The sequence below is a fragment of the Antechinus flavipes genome, chromosome 4 (genome assembly GCF_016432865.1).
Source record: "Antechinus flavipes isolate AdamAnt ecotype Samford, QLD, Australia chromosome 4, AdamAnt_v2, whole genome shotgun sequence".
Classification (NCBI taxonomy): Eukaryota; Metazoa; Chordata; class Mammalia; order Dasyuromorphia; family Dasyuridae; genus Antechinus; species Antechinus flavipes.
The window spans coordinates 366,963,814-366,978,366 of NC_067401.1; positions in this window are offsets into that span (position 1 = coordinate 366,963,814).

Sequence of the window (14,553 nt, forward strand, 5' to 3'; positions counted from 1 at the left end):
GCATTCCTTATCTCGGGTGTAATTAAGATTGTGGAGAGCATGTGATGAGGCGTACACAAGAGAAAGTAATAACTGAGTTGAGGACGAGGGGCTAGCAGGTAAGGTAGGTCTAGGAATAATAGAGGCAGGAGGTAATTTAGAGGATACAGGGACCATAGAATGGGGAGTTCTGGGGAGGGGGGGGGTAAATCTCTTTTTTGAGCACGGGGTTGGGGCCTATGGTTGCTGTTGGGTATTGGCTGGGAGCTTCCTTCCTAAGTTTAATAGTGAAGGATAGGCCATCATCATACCGTTCTTTGTACAGTCTTAGGCCCCAGGAGACACCCTGAGTCCATTCTCTATGTTTTTTGCCTGAGTCAGTGAATTGGATACGCAGGGGGTGACACCATCCTGCACACTCTGGTAAGTTTGTCCATCCTGCACTTCCCGGTTTGTGGTGCGTATAGTTAGCATTTACAGTAATAAAATCCCACGAGGAAGAGGGACCCCAATGAGTATCTCCTGTTGTTTCACACCCCCAACTACGGCAGTAATAATCAGATAAGCCACCACATTTTGGATTCCAAGAACGGTCTCTATGAAAACCGGGGCAGACATAGAAGGTGATCGTTCTCAACATGCTTCTCCTGCTATGCGTACCACAGCCTCCCCATGGGTCAAGACCAAGTCTCCCCGGAGGGGAGGGAGAGGAGGGGGCCTTATGTTGGTCATAATATCCTTCTAAGTCCCAATTGGCCGGAGCCCCCAGGGCTAGTTTACAAAGGTCTGGATATAATATGGGCCACCAGACCTCGTGTGTGAGTTTAGACGTACTCCAAACAACATCACCTGCGCCATTACTGACTGTCCAAGTATAGTTCATGATGGTATATTGTGCCGTGGCAATTCGAACTACGTCCCAGGCCAGGAGGGGGATCAGCAGGGCGCAAACCGGAGTCATCTGTAAAAGAGCAGAGGAGAAACCTAACCTCAGGGGGGGTCCCTGGGTGAATTAAAGGGTTTTATTAGGCGTTCTGGGAGCCATCTAGCATTTTGAGCTTGGGAGTCATAAACACAAGCATGTCCTTTCCCCATATAAGGACAGGGTCTGGACCATGCCATTTATTAGTGATAGGGTCTCTCCATTTCGCCTGTGCATATGTGTCAGCAGTGGAGGGATGCCAAAGGTGGTCTGCTGCAGACTTCCCCTCCGAGTCAAGGGTGAGGAAATTCAGGACGAAAAGGGCATGATTCAACAATGTCTTGGAATTGCCAGAGCGGGTATAAAGCATCTGTGTACCAGATTGTAATTTAGAAATCGTTCTTTTTAGAGTTTGGTGGGCCCTTTTGACAATTCCCTGCCCCTGAGGATTGTAGGGGATACCTGTAACGTGTTTAATGCCTAGGTGGGCACAGAATTGTTTAAAGGGAGTGCTGATATATCCCGGGCCATTATCAGTTTTAATAACTTTGGGCCTTGGGATGACAGCAAAAGCTGATATAAGGTGGCAGATGACATTTTTAGAGGACTCTCCCGTCTGTAGGGAGGCGAAGATGAACCCATTAAATGTGTCAATAGAGACATGGATGTACTTGAGATTACCAAAGGGAGAAAAATGAGTCACATCCATTTGCCATAATTCTCCGGGGATGAGACCACGGGGGTTGACTCCCAGATGGGGTTCTGGTAGGTGCACCAAGCAGCCAGGGCATTGCTTAACAATCTGTCTCGCTTGTTCTCTAGTTATGCCATATTGTAGGCGGAGAGTCTGTGCATTGAGATAGTGTAACTCATGGGCCTTAATGGCCGCAGCCACAGGAGGCACAGGGGTCATAGCTGCTGCGATAGTGGCATCCCTGGTCGCTTGATCAACAGCATCATTACCTTCAGCGAGAGGTCCCGGAAGGTCAGAATGAGCCCTGATATGACCGATAAAAAAGGGTTCTGTTTGACCAAGGATGAGCATTTGGATTTTTGAAAATAAAGGAGAGGCGTTGGTGGAGGGCTTGATATAAGGGACAGTTTCAAGTAAAGGGATAGAGTTGGCAATATAGGCACTATCAGTGTAAATATTTAGGGGACCCGTAAATCTTTCAAAAGCCCAAATGACTGCAGAGAGTTCTACCAATTGGGCTGAGGCATAGGGGGTTTGAAAGGACGTAAGTTTTCCATCTGCTTTAACCGCTGCTTTACCTGCGGAGGACCCATCAGTGAATATAAGGTGAGCATTCTTGAGTGGAGAAGTTTTAGTAATGTGAGGGAAAACCATGGGAGTGCATTTGAGAAATTGAATAAGCTTGTCTGAAGCGAAGTGATTGGAGATAGTTCCCATGAAGGAAACGGAAGCCGTTGCCCAGTCATCACTATTTTGTTGAAGCCATTGTATTTGTGTTGTTGTATATGGGCAGGCGATATGATCGGGCTCTCTCCCGAAGATCTTTATGGAGAGGATTTGTCCTTCTTTCATGAGGTCTGCAGTTAATTGGAGATAGGTGGGGAGAATTTTGTTGGGTGTAGCAGGGCCATGGATCCAGTATAGAGGACATTGTTGCCATAACAAGCCCGTGGGGGAAAGAGTGGTGGGAAATAAAAGGAACCAGAGTGGGTCTTGTGGGTTGAAATAGCCAATTTTCTGATTGTCAATAGCCTTTTCTACCTTTTTTAGCGCGATTTTCCCTTCTTGTGTCAGATGTCTGAATGATGTAGGGTCAGAATCGCCTTTTAAAATGTCAAATAGGGGTTTTAGGTCTCCTGTGGTGAGTTTCAGGTAGGGTCGTAACCAGTTTATATCCCCCAACAATTTTTGGAAATCATTGAGTGTGCAAAGATTGTCAGTACGAATCTGAGCTTTTTGGGTGGTGACTCCAGTAGACTGTAGTTCAAAACCAAGAAAAAAATGAGGGGAGGTCAATTGAACTTTTTCAGGAGAAATATGGAGGCCCCTGGCTCCTAGGGCTGAAATTAAGTTCTGAGAAATAATGGACAACTCCTGCTCCGAGGGGCCAGCAAGGAGAATGTCATCCATGTAATGGATTATATACAAGTGAGGGTAACGAAGCCGGAAAGGGTCAATGGTTTGAGCCACATACTTTTGACAAAGGGTGGGGCTGTTGGTCATGCCCTGGGGAAGGACTTTCCACTGGAACTGTGGGTTATTATGTGATTAATGCAATTAGTGATAGGGATAGTGAAGGCAAAGCGTTTAGAATCTTCAGGGTGCAAAGGTATGGAAAAGAAACAATCTTTGAGGTCAATAACAATTTTATGGAAACCGGCAGGAATAGCTATGGGGGCGGGCAGCCCTGGTTGCAGGGCGCCCATAGGGATCATGGTTTTATTGACGGCCCTTAAGTCGTGGAGAAGCCTCTAGGTACCTGACCTCTTTTTAATAACAAAAATGGGTGTATTCCATGGGGAGGTGGAGGGTACAATGTGTCCCGCAGTAAGTTGTTCTTGAACTAGTTTTAAAGCAGCCTCAAGTTTTTCTTTAGGAAGAGGCCACTGGTCAACCCAGACGGGGCTGTCAGATTTCCACGAGATTTTGTCTGCCTGGAGGGCAGTGGGACCAGTGGCCCTTATGAAAAATGGTGCGGGAAGCCGAGGCCAGCATGCCCAAGTTTGGGTTGTAAATGTAATGGCTGGGTGTTGCCTTGATTATATTTACCCAACCCTTGTTGAGGGAGAAAGCCTTGGGCAAGCATTTGCTTAGTGACGACAGAGTTAGGGCTGCACATGATAACCCCCATTTGTGAGAGTATATCTCTCCCCCAGACATTAATTGGGAGGTTGGGGACTACAAAGGAACGAACCGTTCCTTTATTACCCTCTATGTCTTCCCAGTGCAGTAGCTGAGAAGACTGCATAACATTGGAGGTCTGGCCTATGCCTTGCAGATGAGTAAGCGATGGCTGCAAAGGCCAGGCTGAGGGCCAGTGAGTGATGGATATTACTGTTGAGTCAGCCCCTGAATCTAAAAGGCCTGAAAAAGAACGTCCCTGAATCTTAAGCGTCAGTGTGGGGCGCTCTTGAGATAGGGCTTGAGCCCAGTAAATACCTGAGGATCCAGGGGTAGACCTTCCTCTTTGGTCAGATAGTGCGGGAAAAGTGGTGTCAAGAGAGAGGGGCAAGGCTTGGGCTAAGCGCTGATTGGGTTGAATATCAATGGTGCTATTGGCAGCTGAAGCAATGATCTTAATTTCTCCTTCATAATCATTGTCGACCAGTGTGGGGTGTATGATTACCCCCTGAAGGGTGGAGGAGGCGCGGCCAATGATAAGAAAAAAGGAGTTAGGGGGTGGGGGGCCATAGATGCCCATGGGGATGGGCTGAGGACCCTCCTCAGGTTTTAATATTGTGTGGGCGGTGGCACACAGGTCCACCCCTGCGCTCCCTGCAGTTGTCCGGTATAGTTGTGGGAGGGCAGGTTGGTCCCCGTGGCTGGCTGTGCAGATCCTTGAGGGGTCCGGGGTTGACCCCGCTTGCCATTTCCCGAAGGAGGGGGAATAGGATTCCCGGCCACATCATGTGTGGATCAGCAAGTATTGCCCCAATGAAAGCCTTTCTTGCACTTGGGGCAAAGGGTGGTAGGGGCCGCGCGATGGGCAGGATTAGCGGCGAGGTTTGTTGGACATTTTTTAGCAAAGTGTCCTTCCATGCCACATTTGAAGCATGTTCTAGGAGCCCCGTTTTGAAACGTGGCGCTCATAGCCAAATGAATTGCCTGAGACATTTTCGTGGAGGCAGGGTCAATATCTCTACAGAGCTTAATCATATCATTTAAGGTTTTTTCCCTCCACTGACCGGGAAGCGCGGCACGGCAGGGTGCATTAGCATTCTCATAGGCTAATCTCTTAACAATTTGATCATTGGCTGCTTCTGCTCCCAATGTCCGTTCAGCAGTTTCAAGCAATCTACTAACAAATTCAGAAAAGTCTTCTTGGTTTCCCTGCAAGACTTTATTTAGGGGCGTGAAGGGTGTCCCTGTTGGAGGGAGGGCCCTCCAAGCGCCGGTAGCGGCAGCAGCCATTTGTGCCAGAAGTCCTAAGGGCAAGTGCCGTTGTTTAGATTCGGCAGCATATTTGCCTTGGCCCGCTATCTTATCAAATGTCCACGACCTTGTGGAAGCAGTTTTGAGGTTATTTTTTTGAGCCGTTTCGCATCTATCAAAAAAGTCGGCTTTCCAGGAGAGGAACTGTCCTCTAGATAGGGCTGCCTGAACCACTCTTATCCATTCCCCGGGTAATAAATACCCTCCTTGTCCGATTGCTTCAAGAGCAGACAAGGTGAAAGGGGCATTAGGGCCATAAGCTTTCACTGCTGAATGTAGATCCTTTATGCTTTTGAATTTTGTGCTTTTAAATTTACCACCTTCCCCTACGTCAATTTCAGCTTCACTAGCATGATCACTACCTTCTGTTACTCCTTCTTCCCCTGAGGCTTCCGCCTCCCCTTCCTCCTCCCCTTCCTCCCCCCCTTCCTCCTCTGTCTCCTTTGATGTCATTAAAGTTTTCTGGCTTCTTAACACAGAGAAGGCAAGCTGTGCAGGGGCGGGGTTTTTAATTTTTGTGAGTGAGGGGGGGGTTTCTCTTATTCTTCAAGGGTCTCACTGCTTTGGGTAATTGTCTCTGATACCCTGACACAAGGAAGGAGAGAGTTCTTTGTAAAGATTGTTGTAATGCCGAGAGTTCGTTCGTCATTTGTAAATATTGAGTTTGTAAGTCTAGAACTTCTCGGAGGTTTTTTACTTTTTCAATTAAGTCTTGCTTAGCTGTAGTGAGGTCAATGCCTGGGGCAACAGGGGGATTAAGTATCGGGGGCGGTAAGAAAGGGCAAGCTGTGAGGAGATGGAATATACCCTGCGGCCTCGCTTTCTAATTCAGCAACGTCTGAGGCGCTAAGGGCATCCTGAGTTTCACTTTCTTTTTTCACAGGGAGTTTAGGTTCGGCAGCAGGGAATACGGGGTATGTGAGATTGCTTTCTACGGGGGGAGTCCCTTCTTTGGGAAGTGGGGGGTAGATAGACTTGACGGAAGGGATCTCAATGATCCCTGATGAGGACTTGTCGGAAGGGATCTCAATGATCCCTGACGGAGGTCGTGAAGACGGCTTCCCTGTTTTTTGGAGAGACTGGATGGATGCCGCACGAGACAAAGGGCGGAGACAGGACTCTGCAGAAATGAGTAACTGTCGTGGACCCCTGTCAAGGGAGGCACATTCTATAATGTCATCGATCAGATTCCAATAGGAAAGAACATGAATGGGTACGGATTCGGGCCCTTCGGTTTTCAATTTATTATTAAGATCTCGTCCCACCTTTTGCCACTTAGCAGGGTGGATTTCAGGGCCGTTGATAATGAACCAGGGACAGACATTATCAATGAAAAGGAAAAACCGAACAAGATCCTTTTTCTTGATTTTTACTCCTCTTTCTCTAAGGCTACTCTTAAGGTCCTTAATAATGGCCTGTTCTTTAGATAAGCTAGTCCCCATGAACGCGGCAGATGCTTACTCACCTTTCAGTTGCGGGGCTCTCCATGGAGCGATCAGTTGCGGGGCTCTCTGTGGAGCGATCAGTTGCGGGGCTCTCTGTGGAGCGGTCAGTTGCGGGGCTCTCTGTGGAGCGGTCTCGTAGCGGGTCCGGACGAAATTCTTCTTAATCTGCCGGGCAAATGTCCAGCCTCGGGGCCCCACGTTTGGGCGCCAAATGACCCGTCCAGCAGGTCATCGAAGTGTGGGTCCTGAGGCGGACATTTGCCTGTAAAGCTAAGCCTGAAAAGGAATGGGGTTAGAAATGAGGAGGGAGACAAGCTGAGGTGGAGCAAGGTCTCTCTTTATTGAATGAAGAGGGTCTAGTTTTATATGATTTCTGGGTGGGGGGTTGCAATGTAAAGAATGTCGGACCATAGGTGTGGCTGACATCCTGGGGCATACTCGTTATCTAGTTCCTGGGCGGGTAGGGCCAATTTCCTGGGACACACATAATCTTGTCTCAGGAATTTAATCATATTAGCTCTTTGTTTCCAAGGACATGGTCTCTGGCAGTTAAAAAAAAAGACAAAAACAAACAAACAACAAAAAAAATAAGCCATTTACATCCCTAACCTTAAGATTCCCTGGGTTTATAGAAATTCAGCTCGTTCAGTAGATCAATTAGCTATAGAAGCACTCCAAACTCTCATAACAAAGTTAAGTCAATAAAAGTTTATTTAAAGATGACACATTTTTCTTTTTTATAAAGCAATGTTTGGAAGAATAAATGAGGAGGGGGAAAAAAAACATGCTTCCTAAAATGCTGTAGATGAGAAAGTAAAGATCTCTTTATTTCGAATGCACAAAGTTGAATAAATTATATTCAAATTGAATAGTTTGGTTGCTGTAATTATGAAATGATTAACTTTTTGCTCCTGTTTCCTTTTCATAAGATCAGGAGAATACTCCATAAAGAGGATAAGATACTGTGAACTTTGGGAAAGTTCTAGCTGGTTCTAAAAACCTATCTAGTATCCCTGGAAAATAACTCTTTAGGAAAAATTGGGATGAAGTACCAACATATATAGGGATTAAATGCTGTTCTTTTGTTTAGGCAGGTGCCCTGTCCATCCCCAAACAGTTGGACATGCTTTGAACACGGCTAATACTTGTATTTGTTTTGATATAGATTAAGAATGGAGTATCTTAAAGTGTAATGTTGAATTTAAAACCCATCTACTTAAAAGATTATAGTCAATACTTATTTAGGATATATGATCCTTGAAAGCTGAATTCACCTGACAATTTGATTAAGGAGACTTGCTATTTAAGATAAAATCTCTCTGGATTGTAGCTGATACTATTTGGAGTTTTGAATTCAAGTATGATTGTCTCATGGATCATCAAGCCAGTAATCTACCATCTGAAAGGAATATGCCACAAGCTACTCCAAAGAATATGATCCTGAATTGTTACAGATGAATCTTAGTATCTGGGCAAGGGTTGGGAGGATAAACTCCACTTCTGTTTAAGGTGGGATTCTTCTAACTTAGTTTCCCAGTGGTATTCCTTTGAATAAAAACCCACCTGATTATTCCTGAGCCTGGTTTTAAGTTGAAATTTTTATTGCATACAATTAGCTGTGGATAGTTTACCCTATCATGTATGTGCTCTCAGGCTTAGATTTGTAAGACCAGTTTTTATGCTATTATAATCCATATCTCTGCTTTTTCCTCTTATAGCAAATTTCTATAATCAGGGCAAGTGTTCAGCAGAAACTATCTAAAAATATAAGTAGGTAAGTGAGTATTTGGCCTAGTCATCCATCTATTGCTAGATGCATATGTCTGTCTGTTTCTTTTAGCATTTCTGTTATTGCTGACTTTCTATTGGCATCTTTATTTGTGAAGTTGCCTACTTTAATTACTGGTAACACAAATGGTTGGAGTGATAGATAGCCCCAGATGGGAGTTGAGGTACAGAACCCCAATTTGTTTGCTGAATAGGCTCATTAGACTCCAGACCATGGTCGAAATAGACAGATAGTGTGGGGTTTGTCACCAAATGATGGCAGGCACCAAAAGTTGGGGTTCAGTCATGTGAAGAATTCACAATATCCATTCTCTTTGGCAAAATATAGATTTGGAGGAATAGATTACAGGCAAAATGAAGGGATGGTGAATCTGAAATAAAGTTAAGAGAGCATATGAAAGACAAGCTCCTCAGTGGAACTCAAACTTTCCAGTAATAAGGGAGCACCCCATGAAGTTGGGGCATGTCCTTAATTGGTAGGCTAAATTCTGAAAGGGATTTAGCACTCCAAAGAGTTAGTTTCCTGGGAGGAAGAAAAGTGAGGTTGGGAAGTATAGTGGAGTTAGGGGAGATAACCATGTGGTATGGGGGAAGGCAAAAGGCACCACAAGGCAGAATGCTGTGGTGGGCTGACCCAAAGGAAGTAGCAGCCACGGGATGGCCCACAAGTGGGTTTTGTAGGGAAAATTTTACCTCAAGGACATGACTAGGATTTCCATAAAGGAAAGACTGAACAACCTGGAGGAGGTGAGGTCCAGTCAGACTTGGGAATATTAAAAGAATGAAGATGGATCCCGAGAAAGAACAAAAGGACAAATCAGGTCCAAAGAGATTGGAGACTGAGAACAAGATGATTGAGGAAATGTATCAAGAATTGTGTGAGAGGTCTTCAGAGATTTATAAATAAAGAGGAGGGACTGAATGGGATAAAGTGAGTGAAGACCTGTCATAAGAACATGGCTTCAATTCATGCCATAATTGTGACTTAAGACTTTGCAATAACTAGCTAAAAAGCTGCAAGTGTTCCATTGTCTTGGATGAAACCCTTCCTATTCCCCCCACCTTTTAATTAGCATTTAAATACTTCTTTTAAAGGTGATGGCTTTGGGAATTCAGGTAAAGAGAATTCTCTCATCCAAGAATATCTGCTTGTATAGCAGTTCTCTAGGGAAATTTGAATTAAGAGTTTGTTATTTATTCTTTTGTTTCTGAGATAGATTTCCATGCTTAGAATGGGAGGGGAGACTGCCCCTCCCAGATAATGGAAGAAATGGGAGGGGAAGGCTTCTAGTCCATATAGTCTGTGTTTTGAAGTTTCTACTTTGTACTCCTCTACTGACAGTCTGTTGGGAATTGCCCTTTCTTGTGAAATCTTAATAAATCCATTTTTTGCTTTTTTACCTTAAGAATCTGATTTTAATTTTGGTAAGCATCACTCTCCCACACAGTTCATTGCCAACTGTCTGAGTTGTTTAGAACACTGAGAGGTTAAGGGTGAGTCTCTGGCACTAAATTTGAAATCAAGTTTTCCTGGCTCTAGGTTCAGCATTTTCTCAATGCTCTACCTAGCTTTCTTGGTAGAGAGAATTTCTTTACTGAGAGTTCCCTATATATCTAAAAATTCTTGATCTGGTTCAGGAAAATGAAGATTTTATAAATCTATATGATTTGTATGGGAGGGAAGCTGTTCATTTAATAAGAGAAGGATAACAAATGAATAGCTTGAATACATGTATCCAAATTTAGCACTTATTTAATAAAGATTTCTTGGAAAGAAATAACAGAAGGATAGGTTGAGATATGCTTTTGGATCAGATCTCAGTTCCATCAAAGTATGGAACACATGCATATGAACCAACTTAAGAAGTTAATTACAGACTAACATGCCAACTGAGTATGAAAAGGATTATATCTCTATTTTCCTGAAATCTGTGTGTAGCAATTGAATTACCCCATGAAATATATTTCAAGATAACCAAGCTTCTCTCTCAGGAAAATATTGTCTTTCCCCTAAACTTGCTTCCTTCTTCTGACTTTTCTCTCCTTGTTAATTATACAACTATTTTTCTAGTTTCACATGCTCATCTTATCTTAGACTCTGGTGTGGTAGAAAGAATGCTGAATTTGAAGTCTAAGTTCAAATTTCAGCTCTGCCTTTTACAGCCTGTATGATATTGGGCAAGTCATTTAACCTCGCTCAGTCTCATTTTCTTCATTGTAAAATGAGAGAATTGAATTAAATGAAAACTGATGTTCCTTCCAACTATCCTTTCTGTGAAATTCTGTGAAACTATTCTTTATTCCTACATTTATTTTCTCACAAAGATATCATCTCTATGCTCTCAAGTTTATATCCTTCTTGTCATTCCCATTCTATTTGACTTAAGGAATTCATGATTTTTAACTGGTCTATAGGTATGGCCTCCTATAACCTTCCTTTAATACCAACTTCCTAATACATAGTTCTAAATAACATATCTTAACTATCAAAAAAAAAAGCCATAGTAGTTAGCACAGTGCCTGTCATTTATAAAATAATTTATCCATTCATTGGCAAAATACTGTATTCAGTATTACCTACTAAATCAGATGCAAATACTTAATCTGGCATTCAATGACCTTCATTTTCCACCTTCAATTTCCAGGTTTTATTGCATGACATTTCTATTAGCTCTTCATTACTGTATAATCCAGTTAAATTTGACTACTTTTATTTCTATAATCTGTATCCTCAAATTTCCTATTTCTATTTCCTTATAACATTTCTTATATCTAATAGCTTTCTTACTCAATTCTCTACCTGTTGAGAATATATCCTGTCTTCAGTACTCAATTTAGATACTACCTACAACACTGAATATTCTCTGATGTCCTAAAATGTAAGCAAATGCTTCCTCTTCTAAACCTATAGCACTTTTAGCCTTTTCCTAATACATTTGTCTTATTTTGTATTATAATTATGTTTTTTTATCTCCCCTACTTGAATGCAGATCTTATTGAGGAAAGGAACAGTGTTGTATTTATTTAGAAAGTTTCTCAGTGCCTCTTAGAGATTTTTGCATAAGGTTTGGTGTTCAATTATGTCGGACTATTTGTGATTCTAATTGAATTGTTGTTGTTTGTATTTTTGGCAAAGCTAATGGAGTGATTTTCCATTTTTCTCAACCTCATTTTACAGATGCACACAGGCTTAATAAGTGTCTGGGACAAGATATGAACTGGGAAAAATGAGTATTCCTGACTTCAGGCCCTGTACTCTACTTTGCCACCTAGTTGTCTTTGTATGGGTACATGCTTTAAAAAGAAAGTTGAATTAAATAATGGATGCAATTTTATAAAGAGTTTTGCAAGAAGCCTCTGCCAAAAGAGTATAAGTTCTGGCAAATTCTACCAAGCTTTGATAAAAAACCTGTATCTGTCACCTGAGAACCCCACAAGTTAAGTATGTAGAGGCTCATCACTGGAAGGTTAGACAATAAGTGATAAATTTTTCCACCATTGTAACTTGTAACACTCTTAAATAGCCCCCACCTTTCTGTTCCTTCTACAGTGAAAGACTCTAGAAATGGGAGATAAAATAAAAGTTTTAAACTAAATACAAATATTAACTTCATATTGATATTATTAGAGTGAATTTTTGTCCAAGAGTTAATTATTAACTAACTAGAAGAAATATACTGGCAGTATTGAAAGAGAATAGATCCGTGATTACATTGTATAGAGAAATCTTAGACAAAGATATTCCCTTTATTCATGCAGTGGATGACTTCCCATATGTGTTAGAGCTGAGACTTGAACTTCAAATATTTGAGAGAGTATTTCTGACCTCAACCTAGATCTCTACTACCTAGAATGAATTGTTGGGAATATTATGAAATGACCTAATCACTCTGGAGAATAATTTGGAATTATCCCTAAAGGGCTATCAAACGTACATATATTTGGATCCAGCAGTATCACTACTGGGTCTGTAAACCAAAGATAAGAAAAAAGAGAAAAAAGACCCATATATATATAAATGTTTCTAGCAGCTTGTTTTGTAGTGGAGAAGAACTGGACATTGAGTGTCTGTCCATCAGTTGGGGATTGGCTGAAGGTAATCAAATTTTATTGTTCTATAAGAAGTGATAAACAGGCTGATTTCAGAAAAGCTTGAAAAGACCTACATGAACTGATGCTGAGTGAAGTAAGCAAAAGCAGAAAAACATAGTACACAGTAAAAACAAGGTTATGTGATGATTCTGATGGACTTAGCTATTTTCAACAATGTGGTGATTCAAAACAATTCTGTTAGATTTGGGATGGAAAATTCCAATTGTATCCAGAAAACCCCCCCAAAAAACTATGGAGACTGAATGTGGATCAAAGCATGGTATTTTCATTTTTTTGTTTGTCCTTTCTTGTGGTTTTTTTTCCTCTTCAGTCTCATTTTTCCTGCATAATATGACCATTTTGGAAATATGTTTAAAAGGATTGCACATATTTAACCTATATCATCTGTTTTGGAGAGGGGAGAGGTAAAGGAGGGAGGGAAAAGAATTTAGAACACAATCTCTTACAAAAATGAATGCTAAAAGCTATCTTTACATGCTTTTGGAAAAATAAAATACTATGGAATAAAAAAAAAAGTTTTAGCTAAACAGAAAGAAAGTTTATAGTTTCTTCTAGAAAAGAGATAGTTCAATATTTTATTCACAGAGAACAAGATATGTTATTTCAGGAATTACCAGTTTTGGAATACTAATGATAGAGTAACCAGAAACAATTAAGTAAATGAATAAACCTCCCCAAAATAATACCCAATGAAGGAAAGGGAACAAATGAAGAAGTGGATAGATAGAGAAATGCATTAATGAATGTATAAGTAAATAAATAGAAGATAGTTACAGCTAACAAAAATAAGAATTATTCTCTAGAATATAATAATTACAAAAATGCAACAATGCATTAATTTCATTCAATTGAGGAAGCACTTATTTAAAGCCCAAATATTTAAGGCATTGTGCTAAAAACAAGTTTAAAAAATAAGATATGATATGTTAATAGGAATTCAAATATAAATGTCTACTAGGAAGTTGGCAATGTGGGCCTAGAGTTCGAGAGAGAATTTTGAAGTGTGCTTATAGATTTCAGAATCCTTGAATAGAAATGATAATTGAATCAGTGGGAACTAATTGAGAATTAATGGGAATTAACCAAGAAAGATTATAGAGACAGAAGAGAAGTCCTGGATCAGAGCCTCTAGATTAACCAATCATAGGAGCTAGATGGTGAGCCATTAAAGAAGAATGATAATGATAGAGAAAATTTCGCAAAAAAGCCAAGGAAGGAGGGAATATGCAAGGGGAAGCTATGATTAACAAACAAAAGGGATAGAGATGTCATATAGGATTTGAAGTGAGAAAAGGTCAGTGGATTTAGCAGTTAGGTCACTCGTAGTCTTGGAGAATGCAATTTAGGTCAATTGGTGGAATCAGAAGTTAGCTTGCAAGGACTTGAGAAGTGAGTGAGCAGTGAGAAGTGTAAGCAGAAAAAGTAGATAACTTTTTTTTTCTAAGAGATTGGATGTGAAGGGGGAGAAGACATACATTATAAAAGCAATTTTCTTAAGAATGGAGGACATTCTTTCATCTTTTACAACATGACTAATATGGAAATATGTTTTACGTGATAGTATCTATACAACCTATATATATCAAGTGGTCTAAAGCTGTGATTTTTAGTTCTAGAATTTTGTGACAGCAACAGAACTGGGGGCCATTTACAAATGCTATCTTTTTCACAAGTCACTGTGGTTAAAGAATTTATCACTTTTTGCATAACCTTCTGGTGAAGAGCCTTTATATACTGTCTTAGGGTTGGGGGAGGTGAGGATGGGAGGGAAGAAATTTGGAACTCACATTTAAAATAAAAGAATTAACATTAAAATTTGTCTTTACATGTAATTTCCTTTTACATGGAAAAAAAATTTGAGAAGAATGAGAGAGACATGGGAACATTTGTAGGCAATGGAGAAGGATCCAATAGAAGAGATGAAAAAAAAGAGAAAAGAGTGGTAAACTCCTAAGAGGGATCAAGAAAGACTAGGTTCTACACACATAAGAAAGCCTATTTGCCTTGGCAAAGATAAGGACCTGACTCAAATGTAATAGATTCAAAAAGAATGATATTATTATTTTTTTAAATGAAGTATCTGTGAGGATTACCTATCTATATAATGTTCTTTTAATTATTACAAATTCTTTATTCATATTCTTATAAATGTCCTAAACACATATTAAAATTATTTATGC